This window comes from Thermobia domestica, chromosome 7, assembly GCF_964235325.1.
Source record: "Thermobia domestica chromosome 7, izTheDome1.hap1.1, whole genome shotgun sequence".
In the NCBI taxonomy this organism is placed as follows: domain Eukaryota; kingdom Metazoa; phylum Arthropoda; class Insecta; order Zygentoma; family Lepismatidae; genus Thermobia; species Thermobia domestica.
Window position 1 is genome coordinate 167843031 of NC_137460.1, and position 19875 is coordinate 167862905.

Genomic DNA, 19875 nt, shown 5'->3' on the forward strand with positions numbered 1-19875 from the left:
TTCTTAAAGTTCTCACTGTTTCTATGAAAAGGGGTCTCCCAATGGATGATACCACTTCTGTTGTCAGTTTGGGTACACTTTTACGAGGATTCTCTTTATTTTTAAAATGATTCTTCGTTCGTCTCTTTCACTCAGTATAGATTTTCTTCCTCAACCAACTTTATTTCTTATCCTGCCCTCGTACTTGAATCTCTTGACAACTGCCTGGATGGCTGAATGTGTTCTTCCCGTTACTTTTGCTATAGTTCTTAAAGATTTGCCCTCTATGGCTAGTTTAATAATACGTTTGGAATGTGTAGTTTCACTTTTGAGTGCCATTGTACTGCACTTTCTTCGTGTTGCACTCACCTCAAATATGTAGAAGGATGTGGATAACCTACTAGTACAGTGACTCACTCCAGCTTTGTTTGTTTCCACCCCTTCCCCTTCAGCACGAGCTAAATGTAAAGTGTACGATCAATTTTGTGACTGTCTTTTGTACATGGATCTGGAGAATCCACCAATAACTGTAGACACGGAGGACAAGAAGGTGCAATACTCATACAAATGGGTCTCATAAACATCAGTTCCACCTCAGTAACTGCAATCATGTAGACTTTATGATAAGTAATTAATTTACGCGTTCATTTTTAGAAATTAGTAGGGTGTACGATCAATTTTGTGAGCCACTGTATGTCAGAAGAAAACACCTCAAAATGTACACTACTCCTTTCATGAGAAATAACATAGGTAATATTGTGGGAAATCTAATGAAATATTTATATACGAAGTGATTTGCTATAATTTATACATTGATAGTTTGTTATTTTACAAATAAGATACCAATTCTACAGTGAATTAACAATTTAGCCACTTCTTTCATTAATTCCAAGTATCTGACTTTATAAATAAACTATTTTCTCTCGCTAATCATGTCATTAAAACTATTTTCTTATCTTGTCATGTGTACTTTACTCTTTATTATATTATACAGATCAATGGCACACGATATAAACTTGGGTGCTTGAACTCCCCTTTATAACACTGTGTGTACACCATTGCAGGTTCTTGTGTTCAATTTGAGTTGCCGTTATGTCTTTGGTTAAATCTATGCTCTACAAATGTGCATTTAATTGAAATTCCAGTGTCAAATGAACAAAGATAAGCAATATACTGAGAAAAAAAAGTGCTCTCAGGAATCGGCATTTACTCTAATTCAGCGTTTTTCCGTGCAAGAAATGGCATGATTAGCTTCAAACTCCTCCTTTCAAAAACAAACACAAGTTGCACATTACTGGGCAGTGGTGTCGGCTTACTTAGAGGAATGGAAATATCGAGAAATAAAATTCCTACGAAGGCCGCAGACAAGCGACAACCCGCACCGTCTGCCCCATCCTTTGCGAGGAAAAAAATAAAATAAAGGAAAGAAGATAAACTTCTAACTCAACTTTCTTATCTTCAAACTTGAGTACAACAACACTGCAATCTATTTTTGTAAGTTTGGTAAACACTGACAACTATGCCCCCTGCGAGTGAAAAATTGTACTTCTATCTGACGACACTAGTTCTTGGCTTTAGACTAACCTTAAAACAAAATTATGGAAGTTAATTTCATCCACTGCAGCATCAAAAGGAAGAAAATTTGAATCGTATTTCATCAGGACTATGAATCCAGAATTAAAATTTGACCAAAGAAGTCCGGACAAATAATGGGAATGCATGCTCAACATTTCCAAGGATAACATTTTGGCCATAGTTTATCAACGTATAAAAATTTTACATTAATTTAAGCAATGATCCTTTCCACAACAGTATAACTTCACAACATAAATTCTTCATATATTATACAATAAACTTTTCCAGCAGACAGAAATATTAAACTTCCTAAATTATTGCATTTTAGAGAAATTCTGTACTTTCTCACTCATAAGTTTACACATGATGCGGACTCCCATGGGTCTGTGGTTATGCTTATAGTGTAGGTAATTAATTTCTTATTTAGATTCACACAAGACTTCCACGAATCTATGGTTGTTACACTTATAGCGAAAATAAAAGATTTATTTACATTTTCTGCAATGTTCCAGACATAATACGTTGTTGAAGATTTACCGCAATTAATTATTTCTGAATTCAAGTGTAATATTTGCAGTTAGTTCATTAAAGGAAGAAAACAACATATTCAGCTTTGACTTAGAGAAAAATCATTCACACGTTCAGAGGTTGGTGTCTTTTAATTACTAGTGAAATTATGTTGTTGATACACAAATTTGAGATGTGAGAAGCACTTGGTAAAATTTTTTACCAAATAACGAAAATTACTATATCATCACTATATCACCACTATTTAATCTTAATACTAAAGCATAACGCATTTTTCTAAGTGCATGTTTCTTACTCAACAACATACGAACTTAAACTAAAATATGCATATATTATGCTGGTGCAATCAAAATGTCCAACTGGCTTGTGTCACTTTCAAAGGCCAAAAGAATGAAAACTGCAATACCTAGAAAGTTTTCAATATCTATTTTCCTTGTATGTTTGGTATATGTAAATCACTCTACATATACAACTAATACTATACAGCAGGCAACTTCGATAATTTCATACAGAAAACAAATCTATTCATGCAAGAATGGTAAAATGTTAAATCCCATTCCTGCCTTAAACAGGACTGGAAATTATTAACATTAGAAGATTCATTGAAGATTTTACGAGGAAAGACGTGTTGGTGATTCGCTCCAGTGTGCTGTGAAGCGGAACGAGATGGTCAATTCAGTGAAAAAATGGCGAGTGGCGATAGGTAGCTTCCGCGTTAATCTCCATGTGAATAGTGCTGGTAGTGCAAGTGCTTCTGAGAACAATGTGTGGTATCCTGCATTTGAAATTGTTCTTACTTTACTAATTATAGGCGGTGTTGTATAAAACTCGGGTCCCACGAAGAACAGTCTGAAATTGTGGAACTGGAACAGATGATGCTGCAAGTAAAAACGTCCAATGATGCAATCATGAGGAGGTAAAACAATTCTCTCATACTGTGAACAAACTTGTACGAATAGAAAATATAGAGGTGGTGCACAAACAATTAAGAAAGGATGTAAACGAGCTTCAATCTCATATACGATCTCTCGAGGACCATACTCATGCCTTAGAAAACAGATCCAGGCAGCAGAATCTTGTTTTCCACGCCAGAAAAAGAACGTGAAATATGGGATGATGTGGCTGTGAAAAATTTAATCGAAAATAAGCTACAAATTATGGTACCACCGGACTCCATAATGAGAGCAAACAGTATCGGAAGACCACGTTCCGGTAAACCGAGGCCAATAGTGTGCAAGTTTTTGCGTGATGCTCCGAAAGAAAGCATTCTTAGAAACAGTAATAAATTAAAAGGAACCGCTTTTTATGTCAATCAGGATTATAATTACGAAGTGAGAAACCAGAAATACAGACTTCAAAAGCCAGACAACAAGGACGCAGAGCAAATTTACAATACAAACATTTAAACATCGACGAAAAGAAGCACACCATCCGGGACCTTGATGGTAATTCAGGTGATACGAGTGAACTTCCAGTTGCTTCGAATTCTCAGAATAAGTGTTCCCCTCCCTCACCCCGGAAAGGAAATGTGACAATCTCCCAAATAACTGAAACATCTTCCCTTGACGATCAACATCCTGCTCTTCCCCACTCTTCCAGTGGTGAGTGCACATCAACAAAACAAAGCAATAACGAACAACAGGTTTCCCTCTTCCCCCGAAGATCCCAGCGAAATCCAGCACAGCACGAACACGGTGCATTCGAAGGCACTTCCTGAGGCGACGTAAGAACAACCAACAAATGTCAATATTTGACAGGCAGGCAGGACAATCAACACTATGTGAGTAAAAACATGTTTACAGTTGCATTTCAGAATGTCAGAGGGCTGCTTAGTACACTTACAGGCTTTTATAAAAACGTTTTATCCAATAATTATAGTGTAATAGCCATACTTGAAAGGAGTGATTAAAATCGAGTATTAAAGATGGAGTGCCAAATTCTAGGTACCACATGAACAGACATGAACGTGACACATCAGTGGGTAAAAAAGATGAAGGCAGTATGTTTACTGGAATACAAAATAAAATATCTTCAATTCCTTTTGATTTACAGGTCTTGTCAATACAATATCTAAAACTGTAATTAACGATTTTATGTCACTTTTTATATGTATAGCATATCCCCCCCCCCATCGAAATTAACCACCTATGAATATTTCTTTGATACTTTCTGTACAGACTGTCCATGAGGTCACGTATACTCTTTATAGCTGATTTTAATTTATCGAAAATTACGAACTCTAGCTACGATCTCAGTAAAGGTTCACAGAAATGTCATGCTCTCCATAACTTCATGTGCAATTACAATTTTACAAGTAAAAACAATGTTGTTAATGCAAATAACAGAACATTAGATTTAGTTCTCACCAATATAACCTGTACGTACATAGCTAAACCTAAAACCTAGTGCCAGATGATGGACATCACCCCAACTTTGAAATATTATGTAATAAAAGCAACAAAGCAGGAAAAAGCAAATCCATTTAAGATCGAAATTTTCGCAGTGTCGACTTTAAAATGTATGTGAAAATATCGAACATTAGCTGGAATGAAATTAATGAATGACGTGGAAATCAGGCACTCGATCTTTAGAGGAGATATTTGAAAAACCTACACCTCAGAAAAGGATCTACGCCAGCTGAAACTATCGCTGTTGGTTCACGAAAGAATTAATTAGAGCACTTAAGAGTAAATCACGTCATCACAAGAACTGGAAATGCGGTGTAGGAAATGCTCACTATCATCGAAAAATATTTGAAAATTTACGCAGAGAATCAAAAAAGCTCATTGACGCGGCCTACAATAACTACTAAAGAAATTGAAATTGATATTTAGCTTGATATAAAGAAATTCTGGTCTTTTATACGTTATAAAAATAGGAAAGACACAGACAACATTCTCACATATAAGAATGAAAAATTAACCAGAAATAAGGAAATTGCTAACGCATTCACTCAACACTTTCTTTCTACTTATAAATCTCACTTGCCACATATGACCGTGCTCTTCTTACTAGAGATGCGCGATTGCGAGATTTTACAATTGAAACGTTTCGATTGTTTGAACCTCTCGAGACATTTCGATTGTGATTTCCTTGACGAGAGGTTCTTAGCGAAATGGTCTTACCGAGATGTTTCTAACGAAATGTTTCGTTTAGATGTGGCATCTATTCTCGTTCTGGACAAACGAAGTTTTAAGGGAGAGGTTCTAAACTAAATGTACGAAGGGCGGACATTTCTGCTAGTCTATATATATAAAAATGGAAGTGTGTCCTTTATGGACTACTAAACCATTCATTCGATAGCCATAATTTTTTTGGGGGGAGAGGGTGCAGCAACACAAGCCTATAGGGACATTTCTTACATGTGAGACATAATTATAACCGCTACCAGGTTATAGAAGGATTTTTTGTGGACACTCTGTATATTTCGTAAAGACAGTGATTATTATTTTCGATTTGTACTTTATTCTGCGACGCATATACGTTCTTTCTTCGGTGGGAATTGCTTCTTTCCCACACAACTGGACAAAGAAGTCTTTCATCGCTTTTTCATATATATATTTAAAACATTGCTTTTGGTGAGAACATTTCAGTTAGTGACAAACCATTTCAGTGTTTCTCCCTGACTTATTACACGCACAGTATATAGTCTATAGTTATTGGGAACTGAATTAAGTGTTTTCTTTAATCGCTTATGAAACATTGCAATAGATTAGAGCAGACTAGACCAGAACAGGTATTCAAGTGACCATAGTGGCACCAATTGCGTTGCTTTGCAGTTCCTTATCTGTACTTTCCCACGCCAGAGTTATAGCCGTGTCTAGTGCATTGTAGGCAGTTGACTAAAATTAACATAAATTATTTTCCCTATTCTGTTTGCGTGTGCACACAGGTGATTTAACTGAGTGGTTTTAGGAATGAACTACCAACCCTCTTCAGTCGACCATTGTAGCACGTACCTTGAGCCTTGGTGCTCAGGGAGTTTGACTTCGGTACTGTATGCAGCCACCACGCACGTTGCGTTGGGAATGAAGTATTAATTTGTGTTAAGGGGCACAAGCTATTAGCCGGTGAAGGACGTTTTCTTACGGCTAGCCCCAACTAGTGAAGTCCCAAGTTCACAAACCTTGTGCGTTTAAAAAGTTATACACGCGCCCTCCAACATTAGCATTCTACTTTTTATTATTATTATTATTTTGCTGAAGACTCATCTTTACGCTTCAGGATTGTTTGGCGCAACAACTGGATTCCTACGTCAGATCGTCCCGACAACTTTTCCCCAGTGCTAATCCCCCAAGTGCGTCAATGGTGTGCGAGAAGCATTCGCAGTGAAATCTGAATTATAATCATATATATATATAAAGGGCTACAGCGCATTAGAACGGCAAAGTGTGATTTTAGTGATGAAAATTATTACACATATTCTGTGTTCAGTGTTGTGTTCATTCCTCATCGTTATTTTTTTATATTTGGTCTAGGAATTAATTCGTGCGGTTGGTACGCACACATTGAAGCTGTAGTACAAACACAAAATACATAAATACCTTAAGAAAAATATTGTCCATCGCTAGCCACCACTTTCGCCCATCTGTCAGGCAATGTACGGATTCCGTGGCGAAAGAAGTCCTCATCCTTGGAAGCGATCCAGTCAGAGACCCATGTTTCGATATCTTCTGAAGAAGTAAACCGCTGTCCAATCAAATCGTTGTTCATGCAATCGAACAAGTAGTAGTCCGAAGGAGCAACGTCTGGTGAATACGGCGGGTGGGGTAAAACTTCCCATCCGACATTTTCTAAATAGGTTTTGACCGGTTTTGCGACATGTGGGCGAGCGTTATCATGTTGAACAATAAGTTTATCATGTCTGTTCTCCCATTCTGGTCGTGTTCTGGCCAGAGCTTGCTTCAAACGCATTAATTGTCGTCGATAACGTTCTCCATTCATAGTTTCACCCGGTTGCAGCAGCTCATAGTACACCACAACTTTCATATCCCACCATATGCACAGCATAACCTTTGCACAGTGAATATCTCCTTTTGGTTGTGATGGACCTGGTTCACCTGGTTTCACCCAGGCCTTTTTTCGTTTAGGGTTCTCGTAATGGATCCACTTCTCATCACCCGTAATAATTCGATGCAGAAACCTCTTTCTGCTCTGTCGTTGAAGCAGCAATTCGCAAATGGTTTTTCGTCTTTCAACGTCTCTGTCTTTCAATTCATGTGGAACCCAATGTGACATCTTTTGAATCATTCCCATGGCTTTCAAGCGTTTGGAGACTTGTTTGATCAACGCCTAATGCTGCTGCAAGTTGTTCCTGCGTTTGACACGAATCCTGCTCGAGCAATGCTGTCAATTCTTCGTCTTGAAATTTTTTTGGCTGTCCAGCTCGCTCTTGGTCTGCCAAGCCGAAATCACCACTTCTAAACCGTGCAAACCACTTCTGACACGTTCGCTCAGCTAGAGCATGGTCACCATACACTTCCACCAAAATACGATGGCTTTCAGTCGCACTTTTCTGCATGTTAAAGTAATGCAGCAGGACACCCCGCAGCACAAATCGCGCCATGTTCACTTAACTACAAACTGGTGTTGTTGACGCTTTAATCCACTGCCCTATACTACGAACGATACGCGATGACAGGGGTTTGCAACACATGTGTGGATACAGGGAACTGTGGGACGCTCCGTTCGTTGCGCCATCTCTTGTCCACACGCACGAATTAATTCCTAGACCAAATATATATTAGTATTCTAATAAATAAGTATAGTGTTATTTAATCCAGTGTGTTTTCGTTGTTTGTATGAGTGATGTTTGAGTGCGTTATGGTCTGGATGACCGTCTGATCGTCCGTGAGGTTTTCGAAACGAGACACCCGAACCTCTCGGCGCCTAATGCTTATCTCATCATTGAGACCAACGAGCGATTTGGAAACAATTTGTAACCTCTTCTTGGAGAGGTCCTTCATCGTCCTGTCCAGGTAAGTTCCAGTCTCAGGAGAATACTTATTGGTAGGACCACGAACAGCGACCAGATTACACGAGTTGGTTACAAATAAATGTTCACCCAAATAGAGACCTCGAATTGAAATGGTTACAAATAAATGGCCGCCCGAACAGAGACCTCGAACAACCGGGTGATTACATAATCATTGTGAAAATCTAGATTACTGGTAACTTTCGCAACATTTTTATGATTTTGGGGGTCTCAAACATCCTCTTACACCGGAGCCCCGACGAGTTTTGTTACGGCACTGTGTGTAGTGCTATGTATCCTGCGTTTGAAGAATATGATTCTACAAAGGAAGTAATTATATCTAAGTTAAAAGTTGTTTTTTATTGTTTATTGGTGTTGTATAATTACAGCGATTTATACATTATTAACGGGTGAACTAGTGGCTAGCAATATCTCAAATTTCACATAGTTTATGCTTGTCAGTTAATTCCGGTGCCATGGCCGCTCGCTGAGGGGAGCAAAGGGGCAGTTGCCCCAACCAGGATTTTCAACACAGGTTCAGTACTTTTAAATAAATGTCAAGACTCGTAAGATTTACTTACTCAATACTATATATTAATATATTCACTGTAGGCATGCAATGCGCGTAAATAATTGATGTTTTACATAATGTATTATGTGATTCAAGGTGTGTTAGCGACTTCGCTTCTGTGTCAGTCTTTTACATCGCGACTTTGTTTGTGGTCTGTCGTCCCCCCTCCTCCTCCTCGAAAAAATAGCGGGCGTCCCTGACCGAGGCTATAGTAGCTGTAGGTCTACTGTCAGTGGCGTAGCCGGGAAGGACTGACCTGGCTCAAGCCTTCCTATTAGTATCATCGAATATCATTTTGTATATATACTCTATATATTTCATTTACGATCCCGACGTTCCAATGTTTCTTTTAAATTTATCTTAAAGCAAGTGTTGTAATGACATGTTCAGAAACCTAACTTCCCAAAAACTCTACATTTAGCTCTGAATAAGATCTATTTAAACAGATTTATGGGCATCGGCCAGTGAAGTAACCAGGGTGAGTTAGGGGTCTGGACATCCGAAATTCATAAAAGTTGTTAAAGTAAAAGCTAAAATCGCATTTTCAGTCAATGACAGATCCCCCCTAACCCTGAAAGTAAGTTCTGGCTAACGGACCCCACGAAATTAAGTCCTGGCTACTCCCTGGCATTAGTGGCAGCTGTGGTCATAAGCCCGTCACGTATGGCAGATGATGTCCCACTGCGAGCACACAATCCGATGGAGGAAGAAATAAAGGATGTGTGCGGGAAGAAAGCGACCTGGGACCTGTGGTTAGGTATCATCTCAGCATTTGCCTGATGTGAGTGAGGAAAACTCACGATAAACCTCTCAAAATGGTTGCCTGAAAAAGCTATCACACCTTTTCGACCAAGTGACCCCACCGGGAATCGAACCCGGAATTGCTCGCACCAAAGGCAAGAGCGGTAGGACTATACCATGTCTAGCTGTACATCCACACCTTACATAGCCTTGCTGCTGAAAAGGTCGTTAAAACTAAACATTCAAAAGTTCAATTATTCGTTATTGATTGATACATTTTTTATGGGCATTACCGGCAGCAACGGCCTTAAGCCCGTAGCGTCTGCGGGATGACGTCCCTCGGCGAGCCCATCACCCGGGGAAACGAAAGAATAAAAGGAATGGGGAGGGAAGCAAGCGGCATGCTGGGACCTATTTGTTAAGTACCATCCCGGCATTTGCCTGGTGTGAGTGAGGAAAACCCAGGAAAAACCTCACTCAGGATGGCTGGCCTGAGAAAGCTGTTACATTTTTTCGACCAAGTGACCCCACCGCTCGCATCGAAGGCGAAATCAATTATTCGTGTCGTTCTCTATCTTGAGAATATATATTGTGTCATATATATAAGGATGAAGAACAATTTCCAATAAGAAACGAAACTTTAAATGAGGTTAGGTAATTCAACACGAGCTGCTTTCAATACTCGTTGTCGAGTGTAGTTGCATCTTTTTTTTTTTTTTTTTTTTTTTTATATAACAAAAGTTTATTGAAAGAAAGAAACAAATAGCTTTAAGCAGTGTTTATGTACTGAACAGTCCATCTTCCTTTCCTTTTCTTTCCAATCTGATTATACATACCATACATTAAACAAGGACATCTGCTCCACAACACTTGCTATAATCTTTATTGGTGTGCCATGAACGAAATGTTGATAATCGCGAAAATTTGTTTTTGTACAAGAAATGATAACAAAATTGGCCTTAGACTGTATGGAATTGGCGCGAGCCAATAAAAGCAAAGTACGAATATTCAAGTTGAAACCTGCTCCTTCTCGTTAATACAGACAATTGCAGACGATTCCCCTTAGCAAATGCAACAATCGAGAGAAACCTTTCGATTGTACAAACCTGTCGCTAAGCAATCGAATCAATCTATAAGCGGAATCTCTCGATAAGGAACCTTTCGATTGTTAGAACCTCTCGCAATCGCGCATCACTACTTCTTACAGGACACGAAATGAAGTTCTTGACTCATTTGTACTATATGACATTTCTGTCTCAGAAGTTGAGAATACTATAAAAAGGCTCAAACCCAAAAAAGCTCCTGGTCCTGATGGAATCCCACCATGTATAATTAAGTGATGTATGCACTTACTTGCATGTATCTTCAACTTGTCCTTGGCAGAAAGTGAATTCCCGACAAAGTGGAAAACTACCACTGTCTGCCCATAATCTCCAACAGAGTTTTTACCTGGCAGATCCATCGTTACAAACCTAAATCTTCTCACTGACTTTATAGCCACGTATTTTGAGGACAATATACAGACATCAGTAAAGCTTTCGATCAGGTTAACCATGATGTCCTTTTAACCAAACTGAAATCTTTATAAACATCTAGATTTGAAACATATCAGGTTTAATTAAACAACTGAACATTGTATCCCTCAACAGCAGAAGAAAAGTTAGGCTACTTTACCTTCTATATAAAGTTTTAAACAACAAAATCCACAGGTTGCAATTACTTTAACTCCTGAAATCTCAATGTCAGAAGATGTCCAAAAGCTGGCTTATTTCACTGTAGAACGTTAAAAGCCAATATAATGAAAAGCCCGCCCATTTGGAGCATGTGTGACCTCTACAACAAACATTGTGCGGTTGATCCAAATATTAATATATTCAAAATGTCGTTCGCTAAATTTTAAAGAGTAGCAAATTCTTTTTAAGTACCAGAATTAATGATTAACCAGTCATTAAAATTATCACTTGTCTGATTAATCTACTGTTATACGTTTATCTGCTTTTTTGTGAATACTGTAAATGGGTATCTTTACCTGTAGTATTCGTCCCTCTAAATAAATAAATAAGTCAAACTGTTCTTCCTGGGAAAAGCAGAATTGCTAGGAAATTCAGATTTACATAATTTTCTGGATCCTAAATTAAAAATAGAAGTAATACACTAATCACTATATCACAAGATTTCGTGTTCGAATGTTTATTTTGAATACTCATTAAAGTTGTTTGCAGTAGGATTTCTCACGAGTCATTCGGTAATAGTCACAAAAATATAGTAGTATAGAAAATTAGTTACAAATGCCTTTCGCTGCTTTGCCAAAAGAGTGAGTGCTTTAAGGCTCTAAAAGAAAAAGGAAAAGAGAAAAGAAAAAAATCGCGCGCGTGTGTGTGTACAGCAAAATGTATTAACGCATATGATATGAGTACATCAAGTTTTGGTTTACCTTCTGTTCTATTACATTCTAGTGTTGATTCATTCTGTTCCCTTACTATGTGTAAACAGTAACTTTACTATGTCATGATGGTTGTTGTACTGGCACTGCAAGTATATATAATTTTACTTTAAATTACGTAGGCGCATAAAAGGATGATTCAAATTAACAAAAAAGTGGTTACTTACCAATATACCCTCCCACGCAAAAACTAAATATTCTCCAGGCGTATCGGAAAACAAGCTAGTCCCGTCTTCGTGGTAAGGTAATAAGGTTAGAAACGGATAACAGAAATATGGTAAGGGAACAGGACTATATACCACCAAATGAACGTAACACAAAAAATGGGTACTAAAAGAAAGAGCAAAGTACAGTAGAAGAAAGAAAGAGTTGAGTTTGAAAGTAGCATGGTGTATATGATACGTTACTGTTTCCAGAACCAAAGTACACATCAAAGGTACGTAGCCAGATTTCATCAATGTTCCCAGAATCCAGATTTAAAGCCGGTCTATAAAGAATGATTATTTAATCTCTCGTTTTTATCTTTTTCCTGAACCTATTAAATTATCCTGTTTTATTAACAGAATTATATTGAGTGTATATTAATTTAGGTGAAGTGATCCGAAACACCCGCGTTCTTTAGTTCGGGTGTTAATATTGCGCTTGGTTTGACCCATATACAGTATATGAAGAGTCACATTCACACTAAATACCTGATTTATTTAGTGAATCAACAAAATAACTTTTAAAGATGTTTCATGTCATGACAGGCGTGGTCACCTAGCCTAGGTAAAGCTAGACGGAAAAGTCAAACACATAGGTCAATGGACGTAATCCGTCCTTCCGCCTCTGCAGCTGAAACCTGAACAGCTATCAGCACACTTTATTCTCAGTTGGTTGGCTGTTCTGACAAAAGTTGTAACGTTCTGCCCAACGGCCTTGTCTCATAATCTCACCTTGCCCAATGTGGCAAAATATTGAGTGTCCGCGTTCCAACCCTTTGGATAGTTACACTAGAATAATACATTACATTAAATGATGGTTGCAGTACGATTTCTACTTACAGACAGCACTACGTAAGCAGCTACCATTATTAGTTTACGTTGTTTGGGCTCAGTCTTCCGCATAGAATGACAATTGTGTTCAAATCATCTGTAAACGGAACCAATGAATCAAAACATTGGACTGAGTTTGTTATAAACTATAAATGTCACCAACTTTTATAGAACATATCCCTAGATATTATACAGCTATTTTAGAACTCAAGTTCACAATTTGAAATTAATTCTGCTTGAAGCTCTTCGTCTACGTACCTTGGAACCTTTTGTGTGAAGCAGATCTCACCTATAAAACTTCAACTTATAGAAGAGTCTAAACTGAATCCAAATGAATCTACAAACGTCATGAAAATAAAATCAAACTTATAATGATTTACAATATGGATCAAGATATCTTAAAATTTGCAGAAAAATATTAGGGGTAGTTGGGGTAAGTGAGGAGAGACGCGTTTTCTAAAATCTGGTAAAAAATATGAAAACAGTTCCTTCAAATTTGAAGAGTGTGGATATAGTGCCATTCGTCTGGTAGAGTGGTCTTAACTAATATGAAGAGTATAAAATACCCCTATGCCAAAAATGGGCCCATGTTTTGGCATGCGATCAACTTTCGTAAATCTTGAAGCGTTGGGCTATCCTGAGATAACTGTCAAAGAAGCACCTGGGGAAAACATTGTACGGTTAAGAAGAGATATGGTACTTATAAGATTTGAATGTGCTGTGTTATGTATGTCAGTATATGTACAATTGAGGTGTTCCAACTTACCCCACATCTTTGTACACAAATTTTATACCAGTAGGGTAAGTGGGAACACGGACACAAATGCAGGTATTTCCGAAATACATCCAAGATGATGAAGACAGTGCAATGCCTGGTTTGGAGCACGTGAAAGAAACTGAGTAATATGCAGCTGATTACGAGAAAAAGTGGTATATTGGCAGTCATAAAGTTAGTTAGCAAAAATGTGTATGAAATGAACGAATTGACATGCAAATTCGTTTTCCACTTCGAGAAGATTTAGATATTGTACACAAAAGGGCTATTTTCTATGGCCCTGTCAAGTTTGACAGTGTGATACCTTTCGCAATTAAGTCTTCTATTGTAGCTGATATTGATAAACACTATCGTTCTTTTAAGGCAAAACTGTAGACTACAAATCTAGCTCATGCAGTCAATGTTTTGTGTAGACCCTATTTGTATCCTATAAACTATAAGTAGATTTGTAATACTGTCCTATAAACTATAAGCAGATTTGTATTAAATGCCTTACAATGCTCAGTAATGGTCATCACTTTTGAAGGCAACGACCTATGAATCTACATAGGCTTCATTATGTAGCCTGCATTTATTCTTATTTGTCCATCTTTAGAACTGTTAAGCACCAGATTTGTTAGTATTCAGTATTTGGATATCATAGTCCACAGACGTATCTCATCAGGAGCTTTTTTCTATATACTAGCTTATTTTGTCTTCACTTCCTTCGTACCAAATATCATGCCTCAGGGCAAACTGTAATCACATATTTTTCATTGTTTCAATGTTTCTGGTGTAAGTAAATGATGTCCAGCAAATATTTCTAATATCAGAGTTGTGAACAAAATAAAACATATTTTTGAAGTATTGATATTAGTTGTTTTTTTCTACATTTGCTACAGTACCATTTTCAAAATGTTGTATCTTTGGCTAGAATTGCAGCAGAAATATTAAACTTGGACCTATCAGTAGTAGACAACAGGTACTCTGTCCCCAGTTTCCCTTCTTTATTGACAGTGTTAACATATGGGAGGGTAGGAACAGTAACTGATCTGTAGTAAACATTTTATTATGGAACAAGTATTTGTCAGGGTTTGAAAAAACCCGGGTATTTTTGAAAAAACCCAACCCACCTGGGCCTTTTTTTTTTTTTTTTTTTTTGAAATAATCGCCGAGAAAATCTATACAGCAAATTTAGAATGTCTCTTGGTTCTACCCTCAAAAATTCAACTTAAATGTCCGAAAATTGCACCTCGTAACGTGGATACCCGCTAATTGACAAGTGGCCGCCATTTCGAAATTTTACTGTACGTTTGATTGCCGACAAGATCATACATCTAATTTAGAGTGTCTCGTGTTTTTACTCTGAAACTTTCTATTTAAAAGACCGAAAATTGCTCTTTATAGCGTGGATACTCGCTAGTTTGGAAAAAAAATAACCGCCATTTTGAAATTTTATGTTGGTATGCCGCCAAAATCTATACAGGATATTTAGTACGTCTCAGACCGAAAGTTCTACCCTGTAATGTGTGTGTAGTAGAACCAGAAAAAGGAACAAAAGATAAAGTCATCCCAGGAGTCTTAGTAACGTTCGCCAAATATGAATACCAAATATATTAATTTAAAACAAAGATATAATTCGTGCATTATAAAATAAAATGTTTCCAAATGTCTTATATGGCAAGATTTCTTATTCACTCAATGCACTCAGAACTTTATATAGGTCTAACGTTGAATAATGTACACTACTTTAACATGAAAGCATCTAATTCGCCCAAGGAAAGGCCAAAATCTGAAAAAAATCACTTTCAATGTGATCACCTTAATTGTACCAATAATATACTAACAAAAAGCTCAAAAACCCAGGTGGGTTTTAAAGTGGGCCCACTTGGGCAAACCCTGATTTGCATTGCTTCAAAATAGACCCTATGCTTATGAAGTGTACAAACCAAAGTTAACATGACCATACTCTCAGTTCGGTAATGTAAAACTATTACTGGTACAGTAGTTGAAAATTGCAAAAAGTGTCCCCACTTACCCCAACTACCCCTATACTATTTTGATAGAGTATTGTGTGAGTAATGAAAATATGTGAGGATCTTACTGGTGAAATGCAAACTTATGGAGAAACAGAAGCAGATAATTGGTAAGTGATCGGCATATAATCCTGCACAAGAAATCCATTACGCACGGTATGCGAAAGTAAAGGCAGTATGCTGACTCATGATGTGTAAGCATAAAAGTGTCTGAGTGTACACACACAATGCAAAATTACTTATTATCTAATGCTGTAATTTTGAGAACTGGCGGAACTGGCAGGTATTATCTACAATCATCAGACTAAATTAAAATCTCCCTAAAATAAAATAATAATAATAAAAGGAAGACTAGACTGTGATGCCATACCTTCAATTTCTATTACTTTTAGATTAAAAGGAAGATAATTTAATGAAGCTTGTACGGGAGTCTGCAGTACCACAGGCAATGTTAAGCACAAGGATTGTGGCAGATTTGTGACATTAATTAAAAGAACCGACTGAACTGGTGGCTTAACTTGGAGGTGTGGCAGATTTCCTATCACAGGCTGCTTGGTATTTATGTTGTTTTTTTTCGCGCATACACATTGCCACTTCGCATCTACTCCCTACAGACGCAACCGCGCGGTCTCACTAGCTTCGCCCTGCTGTTACTTGAGTTAGATACAATTCTTTCTTGCAACGGTCACCCAGCACAGGTTGCTTGGTGTTTTATGGCACGCAATTAAGCACATTTGTAGAAGTGTATATGATTTTCTAGGATGTTTTCATGGCATTTTGCCAAAAATTGCTGTACCTATACCCATAACGGTTTAGACATGTTAAAGTTAATATGCACTGATAAACGTAACTTCATTCATAAAAAGTATTCTTAAAAGTACTAATAGTAGATTTCGTGGAAAATGAAATATTTATGCAGTAGGCCTAAATATAAAATTTTTAAATAATTTTAATTCCCTCTAGCACTCACAGACCTGACCGTTTCGGTACTGATTAAGAAGAGTCACAAAAATTCTAATATTACGGTGAAAATGAGTGAGCGCACATTAAAGGGGACTGGTGTAGGAAATTTGTATTCCATGTCAGGCACAAGTGTAATATTACAAATATTAAACCATTACAAGGGCTATACTAGGGTTAAAATGAATGAGTACATATCAAGGATGACTGTGATATACTAAATTCCGCAGACAGAGTATTTCTGCACGATGTAGGTAAAGTATACGCATTTAGGAAGGTTCTAGAACACAGGTTCCCCACAGGTTAGTAGCGAGGTTGGTCCCTTTCTATACTAAAGTTTAAATTTTAATTCATAGAGTATTGCCGGGCGAGCGTCAGCGAATGAAGCGGGTTAGAGCCCCGCAGGGCACGTTGTTTTCTGTCTTTATTACCGCTAAATGGGAGGGAAGACCTATGTTCTAGAACCTTACCCGTTTATTTGGCTTAAGTTTAGAGTTACCCCTCCAGTTTCAAACCTACAAAAAAGCGATTAAAACATTAAACATTGTTAGGTCAGGTTACCTGGTAAGATTTTAGTTAGACTAGAACAGTGACTGAAACCAGTTCTCATAGAAGCTTCAATTATCACTTAAATTCAGTAATCCTTGACTCGCAAAAAAATTTTTGTAGATCCTCTTCATTATTCTTAATTCTGTAAAACTCAATGCGGAAATATCACATTCAACGCACCGATTCGCCATCCTATATGACCACCATGCGGCTGAATCACCGAAACCTTCCGCGTGTTGCAAATTGTACAAACTTCTATGTACCTCTTTCCGGATTAAATATAACTTTACTGCAAAACTTACACACTTAAACATCACATAAGAACCCAAAATCATTATTTCGGTTATAGTTAAGGAGCCATACTTCCCATTTAGGGAAGGACGAGAAACGCCATACTTTCAGGAATTATTCATTGACTATCTAGGATGTTAAAAAGTAGGTAATAGACTGAGTTCTTGCCCTTGTACTTAGGGTGTTTAGGTAGTGCAACAGGAAGATGTATCCTCGTGCACGGGAGATGAGAAGTAGCTGTTCTTAACTATTACCATTATTTCTTACCTCATTTCTCCTGTAAATTTTCCTAATTTTTATTTTTAAAAAAAACGGAAGGGCAACTCAAAACTTAACCCTTTTATTTGTATGGGAGGCAGAATTCTTTGCTTAAAACTAAGACTTTCTTGCTATGCCTTCTGTATTTTTGATGGGTTAGGCCAGATTAGGTTAGGCATTTATTCCGAAGTTGGGCGTCCGCTTTCGCCATGTTTTTTCGCTGTTCTCTCCTTTCCACAGTTTCTGCAATTTGTTATTAGGTTCATTAATCCGTGCTCTTCACAAAATTTTAAAAGATTCTGCTTGTTATCAACGTATTGCTTCACAAATGTTAAAACGGTTAGTTCATTGCCCTTGTACATTCGCCATGTTCATAACATAAATGCTAGTTTTTTCCCATAATGCAACTGTTCGGTTGCCTTGCGCCAAGTAGTTCCGTCCGCTCGCCGTATACTCCCATGTTTATAGCCGCTTATATATAACAAAAAAAAAAAAACAGATTTTTCGAAACTCTTATACATTATCAAGCACACAAACGATCAAATTATCCATATCTTTCCTGTAAATTTTAAAAATTTTGCTGGAAACGGACGCCCAACTTTGGAATTTAACCCTTAGGTTAGGTTAGTACTTATTTACCCATACATAACACAACTCAATTCTCCTGGAAACATGGCGTTTTTTTTTCCCCTAATTTTGACCCCCAGTTCCAAAACTATGCCGAAGTATATTTATGTTTACAAGTATAGAGTTACATGGGTGAAGCCATTACATGTGCTCTAACCTATGTGATTTTATGCAATATCAAGTATTTCTTGCACTACCCTCGTTCTTGAACATACTCTACGTCGCTGATGCGCTTGCTCTCTGTGGCACACTGCCAAGCTTCTGTCCTGATTCGTTAGATAGCTTCTAGCTTTTTGTGGACACCTAGCACAAGTTAGTTTCTTTTCTTTTGCACAGCTTATATTATGTCACACGTTCGAACGTGTATTTATAACCGTAAAGGGAAGTCCTTGTAAAGTGAATCTGCAAACATATATGCAACTCCTACCTTAAAAAAAAATCTAAGACACTGAGAGAGAACTTCGTAATTAAATACAATAATACCTAGTGATTTCCAGTTTGCACGCATATTATCATGCATCTGCACACAATCATTTGGGTGTGCGCCAAGAAAGTGACAGCAGAACTCCTTAGAGAATCATTTAACGCAAGGAAAGTGCATTTTTTTTTTTTTTTTTTTTTTTTTTCCATTTTACTTTGGAAGATTATTTTTACTCTGCTCCATCGTTTCTACGGCTAAAAACATATTCTTCCGTATTCTTTAGCAGCTAAACCAACTTACCATTTCACGGGCCATATATTTATAGGTGATCAATACGCTTGCAACATATTTCTTTTCGCACTTAAGGATATGTACTTTTGCCGCTGTAAGCAACCAAAGGCACTAAATCACTCAATACCAAAATTAATTCGATTCTTACGGTAGCCTTTAAGTTTTAAAAATGTTTCGTTCGTTTAAATCTAGTACAATTCAATAATGCATTTTGATCATAATATTTTTCACTTTACATATTGTTTCAAACTACTAACTTAACTAGCTTCAAATTTTGAATGGAAAATGAATGCAATAGGATTACGTTATTTCACAACCACTTTGAAAAAGTATCACAGACAAATTGTTCGTAAGGTGGACGGATGATGTGGCGGACTCCTCCACCGTTCTCCAATTCACGAGAACAAAAAGTAATTGGCACAGCGTAAGTGTTTTGTCATTGATAGGAAAAAAATATTTCTTCCTGCGCGGAACGCAAACTCAGTAGTCAACAATTAAGGTAGAAAAAGAGAATACCATGTCATACACATATACGAGTAGCAACTTCTTGAGGTTAAAAGAGGCATAACACATCCGTTTTGTTGTTGTTCTGTAACATCCCACGTCTATACTCCGAGGCTAGAAAGTGATGATAATGGACTTCATAGGACTTTTCGCAGGAGGAGACAAAGTTTGTATTCCTTTGTTATTTCTGAAATGGAAGTGGAATTTTAATTTACCGTTCCACGTTATACCGTTTAGGCTAAAGGAGTCGGATGATTAATGAAAATGAATGCTTATGATTTTTTTTTCTGCTCTCGCATTGAGAATCGACCTGGGTTAAGTACACCAAAGGCACACCTC

At 37.4% G+C, this 19875-nt stretch overlaps 1 protein-coding gene across 5 annotated transcripts in view; it reads right to left on the reverse strand.

The window, feature by feature from the left end:
• The window catches only part of LOC145690563 (beta-1,4-glucuronyltransferase 1), a 148712-nt gene extending 129096 nt beyond the window's left edge, over positions 1-19616 (reverse strand). For 2 of the 5 annotated variants that reach the window (XR_014132243.1, XM_081765577.1), the window contains exon 1: positions 19042-19616. The gene's annotated coding sequence lies outside the window, so the exon portion shown is untranslated. Of the gene's footprint in view, positions 1-12854; positions 12943-19041 lie in introns of all 5 variants that reach the window. The other 3 variants (XM_081765575.1, XR_014132242.1, XM_081765574.1) reach the window with 3 other exon arrangements.
• Between the last annotated feature and the right edge of the window lie 259 nt (positions 19617-19875).